This window comes from Carcharhinus amblyrhynchos, chromosome 25 (genome assembly GCF_965287045.1).
Source record: "Carcharhinus amblyrhynchos chromosome 25, sCarAmb.v2.hapA, whole genome shotgun sequence".
Classification (NCBI taxonomy): domain Eukaryota; kingdom Metazoa; phylum Chordata; class Chondrichthyes; order Carcharhiniformes; family Carcharhinidae; genus Carcharhinus; species Carcharhinus amblyrhynchos.
The window spans coordinates 15269427-15293746 of NC_137348.1; the positions used below are offsets into that span (position 1 = coordinate 15269427).

Below are 24320 nucleotides of genomic sequence, written 5' to 3' on the forward strand. Positions count from 1 at the left end.
GTAGTTTTCTTTTGGGAAGTCTTACTTCTTATTTAAAGTAAAATCTTCAGTGTCTGACCCAGACTGCTGCTGCTTTCTTTTCTGCACAACAGTGTGATTCGGTGTGAAAGCTTTGCTTTGCAGCTGGGCAGTTGTGATTCAGATCTCTGGTCTTCTAATTTCCACTTTGCTTAACAATGTATCTGCTTCACCCTGCTATCAGGCTGATGTGTCTCACAAGTCCTCAGTGCAGCTAAATGTTGATCAGTTTATTTTTTAGCCAAGCCTTTACTTCTCATTTAATTCCAACTTCCTAACAGTGTTTAAACAGAAAACAGTGGTTGAATAGTCAGACATTACGTACATTAAGTTGTTACTTGGAAAGAATATTGACTTTGCTTCCTTTTTGGGAAACACTGATTTGTAGTACTATAGAATAAATTGGTGATAGTATTGAATGTTCTATTACAGTACATATTGGGTGCCAGATAAAGTAGACAAGTTTACAATACTTTAAGATCAGAATGTGACATAGCAGTTTAGAGGAAAATCAAAACGCGAGCTACCCTGGTCAACACGATACCATGGTCGGTCAAACCAGAACCGTGAGGTTGAGCTGTCATCAGTCCTTAATACTGATCAAAAGACTTGGCAAACTGCTATTGCATTGATGCATGGTAAATGCAGTAACAACAACACAAATCTCATTGACAGATTTAGAGGCCTCAGATCAAAATAACAGATCCGATTGAAATGCATTTGTAAACTGAGCTTATTGTACATGGAAAACTTTATTGGGAGGGAACTAAATCAGCTTACTCGGTGTTCTGATTTATAGGTTATAGCGTGCTGTTTCCCTCATGAAATATATTTAGGGCTCTCAATGTGTTATATAAGGATATACACGAAAAGAGCAAAATTCAGTAAAGTTTTATTTAGGATTTTATTCATTCTTGATGTGTATCAAGCATAGTCTTAGCCATGTAATTTTTGAGTTTGTATGAAAGTATAATTGAATGCTATTCAAAATCACCTTCTCATTCTTCTGTGCTAACCCTGTGGTATTATGAGTTTATTTACGGATGGAGAGCGATGATCTGGGATAAATTCCCACTTTAACCACATCTGGGCTGACTGGAATAAGATGTATTTTAGAGATGTTTTAAGTCTTTGCATACTGTGACTTTCAAGAATAGGCATGGACAAGCTTTCTTGTAAGTTTCAATCAACAGAAAGAATAAATGTTTATTTTTCACAACATCCAGAATGTAGTTGCAACAGTACGACTCCTCACACATTCTAGATGTATACATGCATACAAGTACGAACATTTGTTTACAATTTACATCGATGATTTGGAGTTGGAGACCGAGTGCAGTGCGTCCAAGCTTGCAGATGCCATTAAGTGGTGGACAAAGTCTACAGAGAACATGGAGGTCTGCAAAGAGATATAGGTAGTTTATGAGTGGGCGAGGGTCTGACAGCTGGAGTACAATGTTGGTAAATGTGAGGTCATCCATTTTGGTAGGAACAACAGCAAAGTAGGCGATTACCTAAATGATAAAAAATTGCAGCATGCTGCTGTACAGAAGCACCTGGGTGACCTTCTGCGTGAATTGCAAAAAGTTGGTTTACAGATGCACCAGATAATTAAGAAGGCAAATTGAATTTTGTCCTTCATTGTTAGAGGGATGGTGTTTTAAAAACAGGGAGGTTATGTTGCAGCTGCATAAGGTCCTGGTGAAGCCACACCTGGATACTGTGTACAGTTTTGATCATCTTACGTGAGAAAGGATATACTGGTTTTAGAGGAGGTGGAAAAGAGATTCACTAGGTTGATTCCAGAGTTGAGAGGATTGGCTTATGAGGACCGACTGAGTAGACTGGGGCTATGCTCATTGGAATTCAGAAGAATGAGGGGGGATCTTATAGAAACATACAAAATTAAGGGAATAAGTAAGATAGAAGCAAGGAGGTTGTTTCCACTTGAGGGTGAAACTGGAACTAGGGGGCATAGCCTCAAAATAAGGGGAAGCAGATTTAGGACCATGCTGAGGAAGAACTTCCTCACCCAAAGGGTTGTGAATCTGTGGAATTCCCTGTCTGGTGAAGCAGTTGAGGCTGCTACTTTGAATATTTTAAGGCAAAGATAGATAGATTTTTGAACAATAATGGAATTAAGGGTTATGGTGAATGGGTGGGTAAGTGGAGCTGAGTCCATGAAAAGATCAGCCATGATCTTATTGAATGGCAGAGCAGGCTCGAAGAGCCAGATGGCCTATTCCTGTTCCTGGTTCTGATATGATTTTTAAATACGTAACCTGCGCTTAAATTACTTAAAGTGTTTAAAAAAAGTCACTTCTAATCAGTCTTCCAGATGATAGCAGAAACATTAAGGCAGGAAGGAACTCCTCTTGATATTTTTAAAAAAATGAAGGGCTGAGGTTCAAGTGATGCATTTCACACTGGCTCACCCCAAACAACAACAAGCTTCTGGCTTTTCAGTTGAAGTTGTTTGGACCCCAGCAATGAAGAACTATATTTGGACAGGTAAAACAAATAAACCCCAATTGTCTGTCTAAGGTGAATTTGAGGCCAGGTCTTCCCTTGGGCGAGCGATGGCTCCTTTTTCATCTTCGTAATCCATAATAAGCTGCTGAGGCCTGTGCATGAGGATTAAAAGGTACTTCCAGGTATTTCTTATCACAAGGCAGTTTCTGACACATGACACCAGTATCGATGTTTCCATTGTCTACACCATGGGTTGACGACTAAGCAGTTCACCACAAAATGAAGGGTCTTTGTGATTTTGTAAACATTCTACACCGATTTGCCTTTGAATGTATTTATTTGAAATCCCATCTCCATGGGGACAGCAAGCCTAGCAACCACTGTCATTTTAAATCTCTCCCATTGAAATGGTGAAAGGAAGTCAATCAGTATCTGGGAAGATGATTTGCATATCAAGTAACTTTTCAGAGATATGTTTAGACATGTCTGTCTTGGTCTATACAAAAACTACAAAGTAAGCCACTTGACTGTCGAGTCCATTTTGTGAAGGAACAGTGTGTATGTTCCATGTTGTTTTTTAAAATAGTGTCTATTTCTCAATAGGTTTTATAGGCAAATGAAGTGATTAAATTACATGATCAGCAGAGATCAATCAAATCCAAATATTAAATCATTAAAAACTAAAGCTGGTTATAGTTTATAGAATCTTGTAGCACAGAGGAAAGCAATCACCAACCACATCATGCTCTTTGAAAAAGCTATCCAAATGGTACCAAAAACCATAGTGGTTTCCTTACATATCTGTAAATCTATCTTTTCAAACATATATCAAATTTCACTTTGAAGGTTCATATTGAATCTGCTTCCACTACCAATTTAAGTAGTGTGCTGCAGATTGATACAGCCAGTTCACTGTGCGAAGAAAATTGTCCTCATCTACTTTGGTTCTTCTGCCAATTATTACTGTTGCCAATGGAGGTGATGTTTTTGCATCTGTTTATCTGTAAACAATATACTTCAGAAACTAAGGGATGGATTTCAACAAAACGTAATACAGAGGGTACATCCCAAAGAAGAATTGATTAGTCTTGATGAAGATGCAAATCTGGATTTGGGTGCTGGATTGTTTAAAGGATCTCTTGATGGTGGGTAATAGGTAAATTGACCTTTTTTGGAAGAATGCTGTGGGTTGCTTTATTCAGAATGTTGTTAATTGTTCTAGAATGGTATGTATTTTCTCAGCTGCACAACTGTATGCGTGCAGAATTTTCAGAGCAGGTTTTTGGGTGTGGATTGGCCAGTAGCCTCCTTAGTGAGATGGAAGCTCTTAATTTAAAAAAAAATTATTTTCCGCTTTGTAGATACAGAGCACACAAGTAGGGGAAAGCCTCAAGGAAGAGCTGTGTTATTGTAATAATATTGAGTTAATACAGAGTGGCAGAGGCACGAGCATTACTGATTGCGTCTTCACTTGTCTTAAATCTGTGTCCTATCTGCCAATGGAAATGATCTTCATTTACTCCATTAAAACCCCTTATAATTTTGAACAATATTAAATCTCCACTTGACATGTTTCCCAGTTCCGAGGAGACTTTTTCTGCCTCTCCACATCACTGAACTGGCTGATCCTTGATATTCTGATAAATCTCATCTGCACTTCCCCAAGATCTTAACACCCTTCGTAAAATGTGATGTTCAGATTTGGGAAACAGTACTCCAACTGAGGCCAAACCAGTTATTTACACATGTTTCACATAACTTCCTTGCTCTTGTGCTCATTATGCTTGCATTATAAAACCAAGATTCTCATATGCTTTTTAACAGCATTAATTGTTCTGGCACTTTCAAAGTTTTATTCAAGTTCCATGATAGAAGTCTACAACATTGAGGGGCATGGACAGAGTGGATAGTCAGAAGCTTTTTCCCAGGGTGGAAGAGCCATTTACTAGGAGGCATAGATTTAAGGTGCGAGGGGCAAGGTTTAAAGGAGATGTACAAGTTTTTTACACACAGGGTGTGGGGTGCCTGGAACTCGCTGTCGGGGGAGGTTGTGGAAACAGATACGATACTGAGTTTTAAGGGGCGTCTGGACAAATACATGAAAAGGATGGGAATAGAAGGATGGAAGGGTAGGGGTTTTACTTCAGTCAGGCAGCATGGTTGGTGCAGGCTTAGAGGGCCAAAGGGCCTGTTCCTGTGCTATAATTTTCTTTGTTCCACAATAGAAATTTGAAGTTTAAATTTCAAATATCTCCAACCACCCAAACATCATAAATAAAAGTTTATCTGAGTTACCTGAAGTAATCAAACATAAATTAAGACATTTTATCTAGATTGATGGTGTCGGCTTGATTAATCCTGAAGTCCCTAGAAAAGCTTGGGGCTGAATTAATGGCGAGTACAATCTGAGATGTCAGCTTTTAATCCTGTTCACTCTTTCAAAATATATTTTTTTAATTTGTTCAGAAGCAGTGCCATGGAATATCAACTAATATGCTGTTCCTAAACAATGTAACATGTTCTAATTTCCTGGTTTTCATTAATGCTTAATGTCAGCATATTTTAAGTTGCTTCAGTTTGATAATTCTTTCTAACATTATGTATTCCTATTGTACTTCGTACTTCTGCAATGTAAATTAGTTGAGTATTGTGCTAAATATTAACTGTGGCAAACCCGCAAGGATCCAATAACCACTTCCAATAATTTCAGAAATTGCAATCCTGGTTTCAGTACATTGCTCAGAATCCTTCTATTTCTCATCTTTTGTGTCTGATTTGTAGACTCCCATTATTTAAAGGTGGTGAGCTGGAGTTACTAAAAATTCACATTACATGTCTAAATCTAGTCACAGCATAGATTTACAGAGCATGTTCCATCAGCTACTTTACATTTTTGTGGATTGAAAAATTTCTGTGTTGAAACAAGCCCAATTTTAAGAACTTGGAAGTTCAAAAGTTGGTGATGTCACATCGATCAAATGCCTTGTGAAGATCATGTCTATGCAAAGGAGTAACAAGTTGAGAATAAACTGGTTTCAGGAGTACATTTTTTGATCAACAATTTTGGCATGAGCAATTAATGTACCAAATTAGATTGCATACACTTGGCTTGTCGTCCTTTGTGTTGTAAAGAGTGAGGGGTAAGATTGAGAGGAAACCGGAGCATCCAGAGGAAACCCACGGAGACACGGGGTGTAAACTCCACACGGATAGTCACCCAAGGCTGGAATTGAACCCATATTCCTAGAGCTGTGAGGCAGCAGTGCTAACCAGTGTGCCACCATGCCACCCTTTAATTGTCCTTGAGAAGGCAGTGTGAACTGCATTTTTATACCACTGCAGTCCATCTGGCATAGGATAAAGCCACAATGGTATTAGGAGGGGCGTTCCAGCTTTTTGACCTGGCCACAATGAACAAATGGCAATATACTTCCAAATCAGGATTGTGTGGCTTTGAGGGAAGCTTGCTGATGGCTGTATTCCTATGTTTCTGCTGCCCTTGTCATAAGAACATAAGAAATAGGAGCAGGAGTAGGCCATCTAGCCCTTCGAGCCTGTCCCGCCATTCAATAAGATCATGGCTGATCTGTCGTGGCTCAGTTCCACTTTCCCGCCCTTTCCCCATAACCCTTAATCCCCTTGCCTATCAAAAACCCATCAACCCGCGTCTTAAAAATATTTAGCGAGGCAGCCTCCACCACTTCAACAGGCAGAGAATTCCAGAGATTCACCACCCTTTGAGTGAAGAAGTTCCTCGTCAACTCCGTTCTAAACCGCCCCCCCCTTTATCTTGAGGCTGTGCCCCCTAGTCCTACTGTCCTTTCTGAGCGGGAAGAGTCTCTCCACCTCTATCCTATCCATCCCATTCGTCATCTTATATGTCTCAATGAGATCTCCCCTCATTCTTCTAAACTCTAACGAGTACCAGCCTAGTTTATTCAGCATTGTCCTACCAGGTGATAGGTTGCAGGTTTAATGGTACTGTCAAAGCAGGCTTTAGGAGTTGTCTTAGTGCATCTTTTACGTAGTACACTTTACTGGTACTGTGTGCCAATAGTGGAGGGATTGAATTGAGGGGCTGTCATGATTGGTTTTCAACAACCACGCCATATTGCTTTATCTAGGTATGATTGTAACCAATGCAGCATTTTCCCCATGATTCCTGTTGACTTCAATTTCATTAGAACTCCTCCTTAACACACTTAGTCAAATGCTGTCTTGATGTTATGGTCAATCATTTCACCTCCCTACTGGAATTCAGCTCTGTTGTCCATGTTTTGACAAAGGTTGTAATGAAGTTAGGCACTGAGTGGCCTTGGTGGAATCCAAACTGAACAGCAGAGAGCAGGATAATGCTGAATAAGCCGTCTCATGCTTCCGTCAGTTTTCTAATGATCAAGAGTACATTGATGTGGTGGCAATGAGTCCAGCATTTTGTGTGTAGGACATACCAACTGCAGTCAGGATGTTGTCAAAGTCTTTTACCTTGACTATATCAAATTACTCGTCTCAATACAAAATAGCCTAACTCGTTTAATTAAATGCATTGGTGAGAGTCAAAAATTAATTTTATTAACTTTTTTGTAGAGTTTTGTGTGACTGAAATTAAGTTAAATATTCAGTGCATAATGATTGATCCTTCATTCTAACCAACATTGGGACTGCACTTTGGGCACAGAACAGTGTGTCATGGTCATTTCATGAGTTTGATTTTCATCATGTTGCTAAATTTAATTTCAGCCTTATATCTGAGATAGGTACACAGAGCAGTGGTGAGTGCAGCTGCAGAAGGGTCAAAAATACAGGAAGATGGCAATCTCTGGGCATTGTTACACGTTTCCTAACAACTAGTTTTTGATGATATTGTCAGAAATCTAAGACTAAGTCATCTGTCTCCTTTTCATTTTAGGCATAGTTGGTAAAAAATTGGAGGGAGCAAAATTTTAACAGCAAACAATTTGTTCAGGCATAAAAGGGGAGCTCTTCCAGTTTGATAAAATAATGCTTTGATACCTAGAGGGCTGAAAACTTATTTTTGCTATGCTGCAGAGTAAATGATTCCACAAAGTTAATTAATTTCAAAGCTTTGTGAATTTAGGGCTTATGGGTTTTACATTTTAAGGAAAATGTAGATTTTTAATAAAAATTTGCATATGAAACTTGAATTTAATTACCAACCCTCATTACTATGCGATTAATAGCATAACATACTCTCAAATTCCATAAAACTAGCACTTAAACTTTTGAGATGCAGAGAAAAAGCAATTTTCTACTTAGAATTTGCATATGCAATTTGGGTGCTAAATAGCCTAATTAATATTATGAAGTGGTCTAATGAAGATATTATCCACATGCTCTTGTGGTAAGACTCAATTATTAATAATAACCCATTGCTCCCTGGCTAGTATTTTACCCTGCAATAATGTTGATTCATTATCCATAATTATAAATTTTCAATGCATAACTTTAAAGTGTAAAATTAGTCATTTGGAATAGATGCAAAATAATTCAATTTACCCGGTTTTAAAAACACTATCATTAATCCGCAGCTAGTTTGGAAGCGAGATATTAAGGAATATGTTGCTATTTTGGTGGATACAGTAGCATAACATAAAGTTTCCCTATTTCAATTAAGAAACAACTTTGATTTGATATCAAAATAAGTAGCACGTATTTACTACCTTTCACTTTGTACAAAGAAATAACAATGCCCTTAGTCAGTGTTAAAATTTCCTGAACTTCTATAGCTGGCTCCAAGACAATGACCAGAGACATTTACAGGCAGAATGCTTTTACCTGTTCTAAAAGGTAAAATACACATGTAAGTATTGAACATTACTATATAAAGAACATTTAATTCATCGCAGTACATTCTCTCTCCTGCAAATATATTGTACAAGTATGAAGTTGTTAGAATCTCAATGAGTAAGCTGCCAAACAAACAGAAAGGAGAAGCAAAGAGCAACGGAAGGTTCAAGAACAGTCATCATTGGGATTTAACTAACTGATTTTTTTTCCTCTTTGTGTTGGCTCTAAGCCATATTTGCCTGTGGAGTCTCATACAGGCTAAATTGCTTCCCTTGGTTCTGCAACACTGCTTATCAACGTTAATTTTCTTTCCAAACTATATTGTCTTGAAAATGTGTTTGTATCATAATTGTCATACATTCTCCAAAATTTGGAGCATGGTGTTAAAACTGAAAATGTTAGAAATACTCAGCAAGTCTGGCAGCATCAATAGAGTGAGAAACAGAGTTAATAGGTTAAATTTTCCAGTTGGTCTCAGGAACGTATATGGATCCGATCCCAATGGTGTCAGAGTCCTTACATCTGTATTATCTTGTGGAGATGGCCAATGAACTGGCCACCTCCAAGACCCTTGCTAATTAGGAACTGTGGGTGGTTGCACAATGGGAGTGCCGATTGGAGTTCCTGAGGCTTTGGTCAGCCAACAACCCTGCCTGGGAGAGGAGGGTGCTGCTGATGTAGTGAGGCTTGAGAGAGTGCTTCCAAGATGGAGATGTTGAAAATGAGACTGGCCACATTGTAGAGAGGATGTCCTTCCACTGGCTAACCTACAGCTGTGGCATACTGATTTCCCCAGCTCCAGGAGGGGATCCGATTTAGAGGTGACATAGAGGATCCTAGTCGTGTCACCAATTTGCCATCAAATGAACACTTAATTAATCTTAATTAGCCACTAGTTAACCAGTGCCATTCAGATCCTATGTTTGATCAAGGGTGAAAATCCTTCCGGAACCACCCAGTGTGAGATTGTCTAATTATTCTCATGCCTAGCCTCCACACCTGTCTGTTTGGGATTGGGAAAATTCAACTCTTGTTTCAAATCAACGACCTTTTTTATAGCTGGTGAAGAATTATACAACTGAGGTCTCTGACACTGAGGACTGCTAGAGAACAGGCCCCTACTAGTCCAAAACAGATGATGTGCCTCTGGACCTGGCCCTAAGAGACTCTTGAGATGCAGAGACAGGCGGGGGAACGTCAGGCACAGGCTGTCCACACACTGGACATGTTACGTCTGCTGGCGTGGCCATGGCACACAAGCACTTGGTCATCTCTTTGAACATGATGGCATGTGGAGACCAAGTTCCAGAAGAACACGGTTTATGCCAGATGTGCACTCAGCATTGCACTCTATTTTTCTAGCCATGGACTGTATTGCAGCAGTGGTTAGATGAAAGAAGGAGGAAGGGACACATTGATCTCCCTCCAGTTCCCCTTCCCCCTCAAGCAGACAAGGAGGTGCCTTCAGATACTCACAGGGTGGAGGTGTGGCATGCAGGCTGGGGACACTGACCCAAGTTACTCCAAGGATTCAGTGATTCCAGCAGGTCAGGCTGAACAGGCTGCATCTCCACCTTAGCAGGCAGGGACCCTCTAAGCCTTGGGCTACTGGAGGACATCTGCCAAAGCTATCTTAGTCAACAGGCCACGGCAATCAGCAAGCTGCCTCCAGATCAGCTGCAAATGCCAGGGCTGAACCTAGATATAGTGATTGCACAAGTGTATACTCATTGTATATGGTATTGTAAACATATTTTGAATTTAACTCTTTGCAAGTCTCATGGATTCCATCCGTTAATAGTTGTTTTGATGTCCCATGGTCACTTAAGATTCCAGAATGCCAGTCCCCAGCTGAGTCTGATCAGGAACTTCTGTTGATTCCGTTTTCCCACATTATCATCAAAGTGATTAGTCTGTAATCCACATGTGCACAATTAGGCACTGGTCATCAGTTGTCAGTGTGTTGCCTGGACATCAGCCAATTCTCAGATCTCACCATGCTCTGGCCTTGGGCGATGTATTCATCAAGCTCATAGTATCTCCTGCTGCTATGTCATTGATGTCAGATGTGTGTGGATGACACAATTATCTGTGGGGACTTAATATGTGCGGTTCATTGTGAATGTAGTTTCAGGGATGAGGGACTGTATTTGGATACTGTCTTCCTAACAATCAAAATCTAGAAGCTACCCTCACTGTTTGGAGGAAAATATGATGATCACATTCAATTGTGAATATCCTTCCTTGATGATTTGTCGATTTCATGCAGCTGATCGAGACAAGTAAGAATGCAATTGTCACATTAGACTTGGCTGCAAGAGGGATTTGAGAGTAGGCTTTCAGAAGTATGTGTCTGTGTCTCTCATTGAGAGTTGTTTGACCTGCTAGCTGCCTTATCAAGATTATCAGTAGACCTTGGGTAAAGGGTTAATCTGATGGCACAGTGGTTAGCAATGCTGTTTCACAATGCTAGGGACCCAGATTCAGTTTCAGTTTTGAGTGATTGTGCGAAGTTTGCACGTTCTCCTTATGTCTGCGTGGGTTTCCTATGGGTGCTCTGGTTTCCTCCTACAGTCCAAAGATGTGCAGGTTAGGTTGACTGGCCATGATAAATTGCCCCTTACTGTCCCTGGATGTATAGGTTAGGAGGATTAGGGGAAGTAAATATGTGGGCCTATGGGGATAGGGTCTGTGTATGATGCTCTATCGGAGGGTCGGTGCAGACATGATGGGCCAAATGGCCGCCTCCTACACTGTCGGGATTCTATGAAATTGATTTGGAACTCATTGCCTGACATGGCTTTTAGTGAATTAAGAGAGTGAGTGTAGAATGGGACTGAATGCTGGACATTCTCGAGTACTGTGATGCATAGCTAGCTCTCTCAAGCTTCTGCAGCGTCCGTGCAAGAAACATTTTCGCCTTGGCTGGTATATCTAAAATGAAGCTTCATGGCTTTGCATGAATGCTAATGCTAACCCCAACCCCCCTCCCCCTCCCCTCCCCAAAGTCCTTGGGAGCAGGTGGCAGGGTGACAAGAATGCATCTCTGGCAAAATATAATATCTGACCATTGAGAAGCTGCCATGCATCCTGACTTGGTGAGGTCACGGGTGAAATTGCTATTCTAATTAAAGTTGCCTAAGATCATGGGAGAAGAAAATAAATGATCAAACCAACATCTGGACAGATGGTGAGTGCTGGTCAAGAAAACCAATCAATTGAGAAAAGGTGTGAGATTCCTCTGGAATCTGGTAGCTATCAAATTGTCACAGGCACATCTGCATTTTACCACTGCTATTGCCTCTTCAGGTGGCTCGTCAACATCCTTGCTCTCGTGACTCCATCCCCTTCAAAGTCCTCCTCAATAGAAGAGACACTATACTTCTCTGTCTCCTTCAGTCAAGACATCCCCAATTTGTGGTGCAATGTTGCGCAGGGCACTGCAGACAATTATGAACTTGGACACGCTGTGGTGAATATCACAGGGCCTTGCCGGAATGGTTCAAACATCTGAAACATATCCTCAAGGAGCCCATCATTTGGTCTGTCATGGACCTGATGGAGGCATGTGCAGCATTGTACCCCTCCTCAACAGCTCACTGTGGGCAGGAACTGGCATCATCAGTCATGTCTTCTGGAGATATTTCTTGTTCCCCAAGCCAGCCCTGTAATTGCCAAGGTCCCTCAAATATCTGTGGCACCTGACAGTGGCTCAACATGAGATCTCCCTGGGTATAGAGCATAAACATGCAGGATTTGTCTTTGTGATCACAAATTAGCAGGATGCTCATGGAGTGAAATTCTTTCCAATTGATTGATCTCGCTGACTGCTGTCAGAGAGTTCTCAAGCGCACGTGTGCAGCCAATGACATACTGCACTAGTAGAAAACCAGATATTGTTGCAAATCTCACCTTCCTGGCATCCTGACTTTTGGCATCCACACAGAACTGGACATACTGATGAGCTCTCATGAACAGGGCATCTGTCACTTCCCACATGCATTTGTGTGTTGCCAATTTGGAGATGCTACACAGGTCCCCAGAGAAGCTCTGGAAGGAGTTACTGTCAAAATGTTCAGTGCAGAGATGACCTTCAGTGCTACCAGCATGGGTTGCCCTTCAAGTCCTGCAGCTGCAGCTCATCCTGAAGAAACTGGCAAGTGTGAGCTACATATCCATGAACAAGCAAAGGCATTTGAAGTGTTGCCTTTTGTTTATTTCCATATATGAGCAGCACCTGCAATATACTCATGATTGAGCCAGTGGCCAGTGTTTATTTGGCCCTCTTTATGAGCTTCATGAACCTTTTGGGGGCCCACTTCTTCTTGTTGTTCAGGCCACTGCACCTCCTGCTCTTGTGCCAATCTATGATGGACCCTTCCTCTCCTCATTTGTATGAGAGCCAGAAACAAGGCAGCCTTCACCCTCAGTGACTTTTTGTATCTGTGAATGAATCAAATTGAAACTTTTATTCGGCATATCCTTAACTGGTAACCTCCGTTGCCAAACCAACAGGCCAGTGCTAAGCCCTTGTCCTGGCCTCCATCTAGACATGTCATCCCCAGCCCATCCTTTTCAGGTGAAGGACATCCTGGAAGACTACAATAGATGTTACCCCCTTCATATGTGACTGCCTATGGAGGCCTTAAGAATTGACCTGAGTGATGACAGCCATGTGAGAGAACTCTCCGTCAGGCCAATGCCTGCTTGCCTTCATTGCCATAACCATTCTATGGAGAGAATATAGCCTTAGCTTGATGGGAGTACTTTGAACATTATGCCTTGTCACCCATGACCATTTATCAGGGAGTTTGGAGGTTTGGAGTGTGCATCTAGCTGCTGCCCAGCAGCCATGCTCTTAAATGAATTCACCTCCATCCTTTCTTTTCTGTCACTAACAGGAGCAGATGGCTAATCACACGCAACACCTGCTCCAAACCTTGGTGCCTTCTCATAGGAATGCAACCCGCTAGTCATGGAGTAACACTCCTTCAGTCGGCATTTGAACCCCAAGAAAAATACTCAGAAGAGCCTGGTTCTCCATGGCTTGAGCTAATAATTTATAGGGTGCCCCTTTGCTTGACCCAAAAGTGGAGTTATTAGAATAGCTCACCAGCTTTGAGTCTGTATAATTTTTCTTGATAACTTTGTCGAACTGCTTCAGAGAATTTGAGTGCTTCCAACACATTCCAACCTTCTCTGTCATCCACCAAGTTCTTCCTATCATCCTCCTCAGTTACCAGCTCTAATTCCCCTCCCTCCTGTAACCATTCAGCCTCTTACCATTACCCATGATCCCATTATTAATTACGTCCATGATCCTGTTCTTCCTCCGTTTCCTTCAATGTTGAAATCCCCATTCTCACGGCCTTCCTGAACCTGACCTCTCCTATTCTCGAAGCGAGCTGCAGCCTTGCTGATGGAGACACACCCCTTGAGACTATCCAATACCTTGCCTTACCCATGAAACTTGAACTGCCAAGCTACCAGTTCCAACTTCCTACCCTGAATGTGACTGTACTGTCTGTGTCCTAGTGCCTTGCTTCCAACCAACAGGACCAAATGCAGTAAATCACAAACCCGGCCCTTTTGACATATTTTGTCACTGCCCAGAGAGGCCTTCCCTGCCCATAATTATGCCATGCTGAGCCCTGTAACATGCACTGTAACAACCCCCTCAACTCCGGTATCAGCCTAGTAAACCTCCTCTGCACTCCCTCCAAGGCCAAAATATCTTTGCGCAGGTGCGGCTCCCGAAACTGCACACAGTACTCCAGCTGCGGCTTCACCAATGCCCTATATAGCCGCATCAAGACCTCCCTACTTTTATATTCAATCCCCCTCCCTATGAAGGCCAGCATCCCATTCGCCTTCCTGACCACCTGCTGCACCTGCAAGTTGGGTTTTTGCGACTCATGCACAAGGACCCCGAGGTCCCTCTGCACCGTTGCCTGCTGCAGTTTTTCGCCCCGTAAGTAATAGTTGAGGAGGAACTTCTTCACTCAAAGGGTGGTGAATCTCTGGAATTCTCTGCCCGTTGAAGTGTTGGAGGCTGCCTCGCTAAATATTTTTAAGACGCGGGTTGATGGGTTTTTGATAGGAGAGGGGATTAAGGGTTATGTTGAGAGGGCGGGAAAGTGGAACTGAGCAGCGACAGATCAGCCATGATCTTATTGAATGGCGGGGCAGGCTCGAAGGGCTGGATGGCCTACTCCTGCTCCTATTTCTTATGTTCTTATGTCTCGCTTCATTCTCCAGATAATCTCTTAAACAATCCCTGGATAGTCTGGCTTCATTTCCCCAGACAGTGTCTTAAACATGCCAGGCCAGTCTCTTATCCTACCCTGATTATCCATTCACCCCTCAATTCTGTTTCTGTCTCACCTTTCCTCTCTGGTCTTTCCTCCCCGCCCAGTCATGCCTCCTCTACCCGGCTTTCTTACAGCTTTTACTGTGAACAAGGCAAAAACAACATTGGTTGAATTCAAACTTGGAGAAGAAGTGAAGTTCGTTAGGTTTGCACCACTTGTGTACAGTCGTAAAACTAAACATTCTAATTATCCATTGTTGGGGAACTTAATTTGGAGGACACATTTAATTCCAGTGAGGCATTCTTCTAATGAGCACTCATTAATGCATATAAATGGGGTTCCCGATGTTACTTGTTGGGAAGCTTGACCCACCTTGAAAGTTGGGAGGACAATATTTCCATAGTTTGTTTCACATTGGGAAATAGATTTTTTTGCCTCCTGCCAAATTAAATGCCTCATCTGTCTCGATTCCGAATGATAAGTTTGCAACCTCTCCTGTGTTTCCAAGAAAGCTAAGGGAGAGGGTTAGCAAACCACCTAATAGTTGATTCTGGAGTGTTATTAATAAGAGGTTAGGAACAAGTCAGCAGCATTTTATCTTCAGCTGGGGATAGTGAAAATTGAGGGAGGGAGCACCAAAACTTGAAAAATGCCAGCAATAAATAGTGTTGGAATCCCAATCAGAGGATACCAGTTGAGATCCCAGGATTCCTTCAGATTTGTATTAATTCCTGCCTGTGAGTGCAAGAGGGAGTTTTCTAGAATGCATAAGGCCGAATGAAGAGGAAGTAAAATGTCAAAAATATTTTGACCAGAATTCTCCAATCACGTATACTGCTGCCAGCGAGAACAGAAAGTTTGGTGCTCAATTCCATTCACTGCAGTGAGACCGGAGAATCCCAGCTGTGGGCGAGATTGGAGAATTCTGGCCTACAGTTCTGTTGAAACAACTAAAGCAGCATTATAAGAGACTGTGGTGAACGAGCAGTCCCAACGATCCCTTTGCCTATCGATAATTCAGCAAGGCTCTAGGTAGCATATAAAATACTGCACTGACATAACTTTATATTCTACATTCAAATTATAACTAAATAGATCAATATAACGTAAGTATTGGTATTTGGATTACATGAGTTTACCACATCATTCTGGCACAAGGTGAAAGCAAATGCTAATACAATTAGCAATATCCAAAGACTCTTAGACAAGAGCGTGTCTTTGTGTTCAGTATTACATCTATAATAGTGGTAAAGCTTAGAATCCAAAACTGTTACTGAAAGGATCTGCTTGTAAACATTTATTATACTGAAACATACTTGTCTAAATTGAATGTCTAATTACTATGAGAGAGAACTTCTATATTTCTTCTCAGAATGTGGATATTATTGGTGAGAGAACAGCTTTGTAGTCTACCCCAGCTGCCCTTACAAGATGGCAGTGAGCCTCCTTTTTGAAGTACAAGCAATTCGATACAACTGGACAACATGTAAGATACTACAGAAGACAATTAAGCATCAGCTACATTGGCGTGGTACTCAGTCACATAGAAGCCAGATTCAGTTTCATGGCTCCTTTTACTGATGTCAGCTTTGTACTTCCATGTCTTTAAAAAAAAATTAAACTCAGATTCTCAAACTGCTTTGGCAGGATTTAAATTCATCCTTTGAGGAAAGTTATAGGGACTTGAAACATTAAGTCTGTATCTCTCTCCAGAGATGCTACCAGACTTGCTGAGTTTTACCAGCGTTTTCTGTTTTTATATCAGATGTCCAACATCGGGAATATTTTGCTTTTATTTTAGTTGATGCTCTTAATCGTACTCCATTATGATAACCACCATGCTTCTATACCTGTAAATGTACTTGGTTCATTTCAGTTCCCATTCTCCACCCCCACCTTCCCAATTTTAATGCTCTAAAACTGTTGTTGAGAAGCAGCTTGGAAAATTGTTATTTTGATATTTACTTCACCGTGACATTGCTTTATTCCATTATTGCACTCAAATTTATATTGAAACTTCATTACCAGTTCATTGTCACCTTGGAAATTCTGGCTGTACTATAGTTATTGAAACATGTAGTATCGCACTGACTGGAGGAGTTACATTAAAATTTGTCTTTGAATTAACAAACCTTGAAAACGCTACTAGTTCTACAATATTTCAGAAGCAGAACTCTAAGCAATTCAGTCAGCTGCCTAGTCTATGCAAGTATAAATCTATCAAATTACAGTCTATTTGAGATTGTTTATACTGTAATGGAACCTTCAACAATATAGCACCCACCTACTGCTTCCCCCTAGCAGCCCCCCTCCCCCACCAAAATGGAGTACCTAACACTTCACCATTTTACATTCCATTTGCTTGTTATCTGCCCATTCTACGAATGTATTTATAATTCTATTCTTTGGTGTCACAAATTTGGTATCATCTGCAAATTTCCCTCCAAAATTCCAATTTCCAACTTCAAATCCAAATCATTACCTATTTGATGGACATAGAAACTGGAAGCAGGAGTAGGCTATTTGGCCCTTTGAACCTGCTCCCCCATTTATTTTGATCGTGGCTGATCACTGAATTCAATATCCTGGTCCCCCCACTTCCCTGCCATATCTCTAGATCCTCTTTGCCCCAAGAGCTATATCTAATTTCTTCTTGAAATCAGACAACATTTTGGCCTTAAATTCACTACCACAGAATGTAGTTCAGAATTCACCAGCCTTTAGGCGAAGAAATTTCTCTTCACCTCAGTTCTAAAAGGTTTACCCCTTATCCTCAAACTATGACCCCTAGTTCTAGACTCCCCCACCATTGGGAACATTCTTTCTTAATCTACCCTGTCTAAACTGGTTAGAATTTTATAAGTTTCTATGAAATCCCCTCCCTCTCTTCTAAACTCCAGGGAAAATAATCCTAACCAATTTAGTCTCTCCTCATCAGCTGGTAAACCTTCGCTGTACTCCCTCTGTAACAAGGACATCCTTTCTCAGATAAGGACACCCAAAACTACTCACAATATTCCCGATATGGCTTCACCAATGCCCTATACAATTGCAGCAAAACATCCTTATCTCTATACTCAAATCCTCTCGCTATGAAGGCCAACATACTATTTTCCTTTTTTACTGCCTGCTGTACCTGCATGCTTACTTTCAGCAACTGATGCACCAGGATTCCATGGTCTTGTTGAATATCCAGCTCTCAATTTATACCCATTCAAGTACATAAGAACATAAGAAATAGGAGCAGGAGTAGGCCATCTAGCCCTTCGAGCCTGCCCCGCCATTCAATAAGATCATGGCTGATCTGTTGTGGCTCAGTTCCACTTTCCCGCCCTCTCCCCATAACCCTTAATCCACTTTCCCGCCCTCTCCCCATAACCCTTAATCCCCTCTCTTAACAAGAACCCATCAACCCGCTTCTTAACTCACATCTGTCCACATGATACTGCATCTGTCATGTAGCAGCTCTCACATTCAGCCTGTCCAAATCACGCTGAAGCATCTCTGCATCCCCCTGAGAACTCGCCTTCCTATCCAATTTTGTATCATCTGCAAATTTGAACATCAGTTTGCTGGACATTACTTCCCACTTTTTGCCAGTGTGAGAAACTATCCTTAATTCCCAAATTCTGTTCTTTAGCCATTTTTCAATCCATTCTGCTGACTTAATATACCTTGACCTTTGCTAGGAGTCTCTTATGTGGCACTTCATCAAAAGCCTTCTGAAAGGCCATGAATAATACATCCACTGCATTGCTCTTACTGATTTGAAGAAAAAATAAACAAAGGTTGGTTATGAATGGCCTTCCTTTTAGAACTTCATGCTTTTTTTTCCATATATATATTCAGTCTCTCAATTTTTTAGAAGCAGATCTTTTAGCAAAGATTCTAGTATTTTTACCTACCACCGGTATAAACTAACTGACCTACAGTTCACTCAGGCAATTCTATTTCCCTTTATGAAGGCAGAAATTACATTTGTTGTGAACACTATTCCTTTTTCTATGGAAACTTATGGACCCTAATGCCTTTGATCCCCCCTTAGCTTTTAAGTCTTCGCTGATATTTATCTGAACCCAAGGTTTTATTTTTCTCAGGTTTGGTTACTATCTCCTTTCTTAAACTGTTATAATATGACTTCTGATGAATTCCATTGTTGTGATTTGGTATCTGCTTCTGTGAAAACTGATTCAAGTTATTTACTCAACATTCATGCCATTTCAATATCATTCCCCAGGATTAGCACATAACAAATTTTGGTTCGTCTCATTGAGGCTCTATCCCCATCTTCATTCTCTGTTACTTATGTGCCGATAACTGCTGTATATTTTAATATTGTTTACCTATTTTAATTTGCATGTCTCATAGTCTATTTAAATCTGTCTGTGCTTTGCCTTTGTGCATTGATCTTCCCTTTAAATATTGTTCATTATTGTTTAATTTCTTTGTCAGTGATTTTTTTCCACTTTACATTCCTTTGTTCTATCCTCATTCCTCATGTTTAGTTTAATTTTGAAATTAAGATATTTTATTATTACTTCCTATTGCCTTTGCTAATTCCTGCATCTCTCATTGTACACTAACCTTTGCTCTCATCCCTTTTTCTTTATTTTAAGTTACTATTGTATTCACCAAAATCTCCCTCCCATTTCTGCTAGTTTAAATAAGATAAAAGACTTGCATTTACACTAAAATGCACTTTACAGCCAGTTAAGTATTTTTCAATTGTAGTCATAGGTATTATAGGAATTGTCCTTGCTGTCCTATTTCTGCAAGGACATTGGTAACCTTTCCACCATGCATTGACTTTCTGATGTATTGTTCCTCATGCTCAGAAGCTCAATTCTAATCCAGAGATTATAACCCTCGAGGTTCTTTACATTTTACTTCCTAGCTTCTCATTCTGTGTAAGCAGGACATCCACTCTATTCTTTACTATGTTATGCTTCAAAATAGACCATGGCAATTGGTTCTTCACTATCCCCTTCCAAAATCTCCCTTATGTGGCACCAGGTAGGCAAGGGGAGATCAATGCACAAAGGCAAAGCACAGACAGATTTAAATAGACTATGAGACATGCAAATTAAAATAAGTAAACAATATTAAAATATATGGTAGTTATAGGCACATAAGTAACAGAGAATGAAGATGGGGATAGAGCCTCAATGAGACAAACCAAAATATGTTATGTGCTAATCCTGGGGAATGATGTTGGAATGGCACGAATGTTGAGTAAATAACTTGCATCAGTTTTCACAGAAGCGGATACCAAATCACATCAATGGAATTCATCAACAGTCATATTATAACAGTTTAAGAAAGGAGATAGTAACCAAACCTGAGAAAAATAAAACCTTGGGTTCAGATAAATATCAGCGAAGTCTTGAAAGAAGCTAAGGAGGGATCAAAGGCATTAGGGTCCATAAATTAAGTTTCCATAGAAAAAGGAATAGTGCTCACAACAAATGTAATTTCTGACCTCCAATCACGAATAGTGTTGATTATGCTTTATCTTATTCTGAAATCAGATCACACTTCACAGATATTATTAGTGGTGATTATTAGGTAAGTCATTGAGTTCCTGAACATCTGTTGATAACATAAATAAGACAAAAAGAAAATGGTTCGTTTGAAGATCATGTGGCAAATTAAATGGTCAATACTGAGGTTTAAATTTGAATTCAAAATCATTACTTTTCACAAGTAATTTCAGAACAGTTCAATGTCAATTTAAGCTACTGAACATGGAACCCAATGAAATGTTTTGATCTGAAAATATATTATTCTGTTCAATATTTCTGCCATTCTGCTGACAATGTCTGAACTTAACTAAATGTTTTAGTTTACTGTGGAGAAGGGAAGGGGTAGTATGCTTGTGCTTTTCTAAACCACCTCCTTAGGTCTCCAACATCACAGATGCTAATTTTCAGCCACTTTGATTCACTCCATGTGATACCAAGAAACAGCTGAAGGCACTGGAAACAGAAAAGAATGTGGGCCCTGACAAATCCCAGCAATAGTACTAAAGACTCGAACTCCAGAAATGACGTGCCCCTAGCCCAGCTGTTCAATACACTTATAATGCTGGCATCCACATAGCAATGTGGAGAGTTGCCCAGATATGCCCTGTACACAAAAAGCAGGGTAAATCCAATCTCATCAAATACTGCCCCATCGGTCTGTTCTTGATCATCAGCAAAGTGATGGAAAGTTATTCAACAACACTATCAATGCCATTTACCACCTGCCCACTGATGCTTGGTTTGGATTCTGCCAGGGTCACTTGGCTCCTGACCTCATTGCAGCCTCAGCTCAAACTTAGACATAAGAGCTGAACACAAGAGGGAAGCTGAAGTTGAGAGAATGAAGGGATGTACTGCTGAAGCTTTTTAAGGCTCTGATTAGACCACATTTGGAATATTATGAACAATTTTGGGCCCCATATCTAAGGATGGGTGTGCTGGCCTTGGAAGGATCCAGAGGAGGTTCACAAGAATAATCTTGGGAATGAAAAGCTTGACATTTGAGGACTTTGGGTCTATACTCAATGGAGTTTAGAAGGATGAGGGTGAATCTCATTGAAAGTTACAGAATACTGAAAGGCCTGGATAGAATGGACGTGGGGAAGATGTTTACATTAGTTGGAGAGAGGGCACAGTCTCAGAGTAAAGGGACAACCCTTTAGAAGGGTGATGAATCTATGGAATTCATTGCCACAGAAGGCTGTGGAGGCCAGGTCATTGAGTGTTTTTAAAACAGAGACAGGTTCTTGATTGATAAGAGGATCAAAGGTTACGGGGAAAAGGCGTAAGAATGGCGTTGTGAAACTTATCAGCCATAATTGAATGGCAGAGCAGATTTGATAGACCAAGTGGTCTAATTCTGCTCCTATATCTTATGGTCTTATAAAGTGACTGCCCATGAGACATCAAGACAGTGTTTGACCAAGAACTTAACCAAGATTCACCAGGATGCTGCCTGGGATGGAACATTTAAGTTATGAAGAGAGGTTGGGTAGGCTTGGGTTATCTTCATTGGAGTAGAGAAGACTTGGGTGGCAACTTGATTGAGGCATACAAGATTATGAGAGACATGGACAGAGTGGATAAGGAGCAGCTGTTCTCCTTAGCTGAAGGGTCCGTCACATAAGAACATAAGAAATAGGAGCAGGAGTAGGCCATCTAGCCCTTCGAGCCTGCCCCGCCATTCAATAAGATCATGGCTGATCTGTCGTGGCTGAGTTCCACATTCCCGCTCTCTCCCCATAACCCTTAATCCCCTCGCTTATCAAAAACCCATCAACCCGTGTCTTAAAAATATTTAGCGAGGCAGCCTCCACCACCTCAACGGGCAGAGAATTCCAGAGATTCACCACCCTTTGAGTGAAGAAGTTCCTCCTCAACTCTGTTCTAAACCGCCCCCCCCTTATCTTGAGGCTGTGCCCCCTAGTCCTACTGTCCTTTCTGAGCGGGAAGAGTCTCTCCACCTCTATCCTATCCATCCCATTCATCATCTCAATGAGATCTCCCCTCATTCTTCTAAACTCTAACGAGTACAAGCCTAGTTTATTCAGCCTCTCCTCATAGCTCAACCCCCTCAACTCCGGCATCAGCCTAGTAAACCTCCTCTGCACTCCCTCCAAGGCCAAAATATCCTTGCGTAAGTACGGCGCCCAAAATTGCACACAGTACTCCAGCTGCGGCCTCACCAATGCCCTATACAGCCGCAACAAGACCTCCCTACTTTTATATTCAATCCCCCTCGCTATGAAGGCCAGCATCCCATTTGCCTTCCTGACCACCTGCTGCACCTGCAGGCTGGGTTTTTGCGACTCATGCACAAGGACCGCGATGTCCCTCTGCACCGTTGCCTGCTGCAGTTTTTCGCCACGTAAGTAATAGTCCTTCCTACCATTATTCCTGCCAAAGTGGACCACCTCGCACTTGCCAACATTAAATTCCATTTGCCATTTCCTGGCCCATTCGCCCAGCCTGTCTAGATCCTTCTGCAGACTCTCCACACCCTCCGTGCAATTTGCTGTTCCACCAATCTTGGTGTCATCAGCAAATTTTGACACCATACACTCGGTTCCCTCCTCCAGATCATCTATATAAATGGTAAATAGCTGAGGCCCCAGCACCGACCCCTGGGGCACTCCACTAGTCACCAACCGCCAATCCAAATAGCACCCATTGACCCCCACTCTCTGCCTCCTATTTGACAACTAATCCTCTATCCACGCTAACGCCCTACCCCCAACTCCATGCCCCCTTACCTTCTGCAATAACCTCTTGTGAGGTACCTTGTCAAACGCCTTCTGAAAATCAAGAAAGACCACATCCACTGGCTCTCCTCTATCCACTGCCCTAGACACATCCTCATAGAACTCCAATAAATTTGTCAGACACGACTTCCCCTTAACGAAACCGTGCTGCGTCTGCTCTATCAAGCAATTCCCCTCTAGATGCCTCGCTATTTCCTCCTTGATGACGGATTCTAACATTTTACCTACAACAGACGTTAAACTAACCGGCCTGTAATTCCCTGCCTTTTGCCTGCCACCCTTCTTAAACAACGCCACGAGTGAACATAGATTCAAGGTGAGGGGCAGGAGGTTTAGGGGGAATGTGAGGAAAAATGTTTTTACCCAGAGGGTGATGACAGTCTGAATGCCCTACCTGGGAGGATGATGGAGGTGGGTTATCTCACACCCTTTAAAAAACGGATGAGCACTTGGCATGGCATAACATTCAGGGCTATGGGCCAAGAGCTGACAGATGGGATTAGATGGGAGTTCAGGAGTTTCTGATGTGCCAGTGCAGACTTGGGCCGAAGGACCTCTTCTGCACTTTTTAAAAATTTGTTCATGGGACAAGGGCGTCGCTGGCTGGCCAGCATTTATTACCCATCCCAAGTTGCCTGAGGGCAATGGAGAGTCAACCACACATTGCTGTAGCTCTGGAGTCACACATATAGGCCAGACCAGGTAAGGACAGCAGATTTCCTTCCCTAAAGGACATTAGTGAACCATGTGGGTTTTTCTGACAACTGACAATGGTTTCATGGTCATCAGTAGATTCTTATTTCCAGATTTTTTTAGTGAATTCGAATTATACTATCTAGCCTGGTGGGATTTGAACCCAGCTTCCCAGAACAGTAGTTGAATTTCTGGATTAATAGTCTAGTGACAATACCACTAGGCCATCGCCTTCCCCTGTATGATTCTATGAAGTATGGCGTCAAGGGCAGCACGGTGGTTAGCACTGCTGCTTCACAGCTCCAGGGACCTGGGTTCAATTCCTAGCTTGGATCACTGTCTGTGTGGAGTTTGTGCATTCTCCTCATGTTTCCTCCCACAGTCCAAAGATATGTGGGTTAGGTTGATTGGCTATGCTGAAATTGCCGCTTAGTGTCCTGAGATGCATAGGTTAGAGGGATTAGTGGGTAAATGTGTAGGGATATGGGAGTAGGGTCTGGGTGGGATTGAGGTTGGTGCAGACTTGATGGGCCAGATGGCCTCTTTCTGCGCTGTAGGGTTTCTATGTCCCTTTCTATGCCTAAGCAGATTATTGTACCAAAAACGCATCAAGACCTCATTTGTTTTGATTGCTCCAAAACCGTTTCTTGAACGTTTTTTTTAAAAGTTTACTACTCAATCACCATATTTTGGTAACAAGGCAACTATAAAAACTACATTTAAAATGCTAACAC

At 41.5% G+C, this 24320-nt stretch overlaps 1 protein-coding gene across 5 annotated transcripts in view; it reads left to right on the forward strand.

Annotated features, from left to right (window-relative positions):
- Positions 1–24320, forward strand: part of LOC145358418 (disabled homolog 2-interacting protein-like) — a 739003-nt gene that overhangs the window by 484547 nt on the left and 230136 nt on the right. The window lies entirely within an intron of this gene.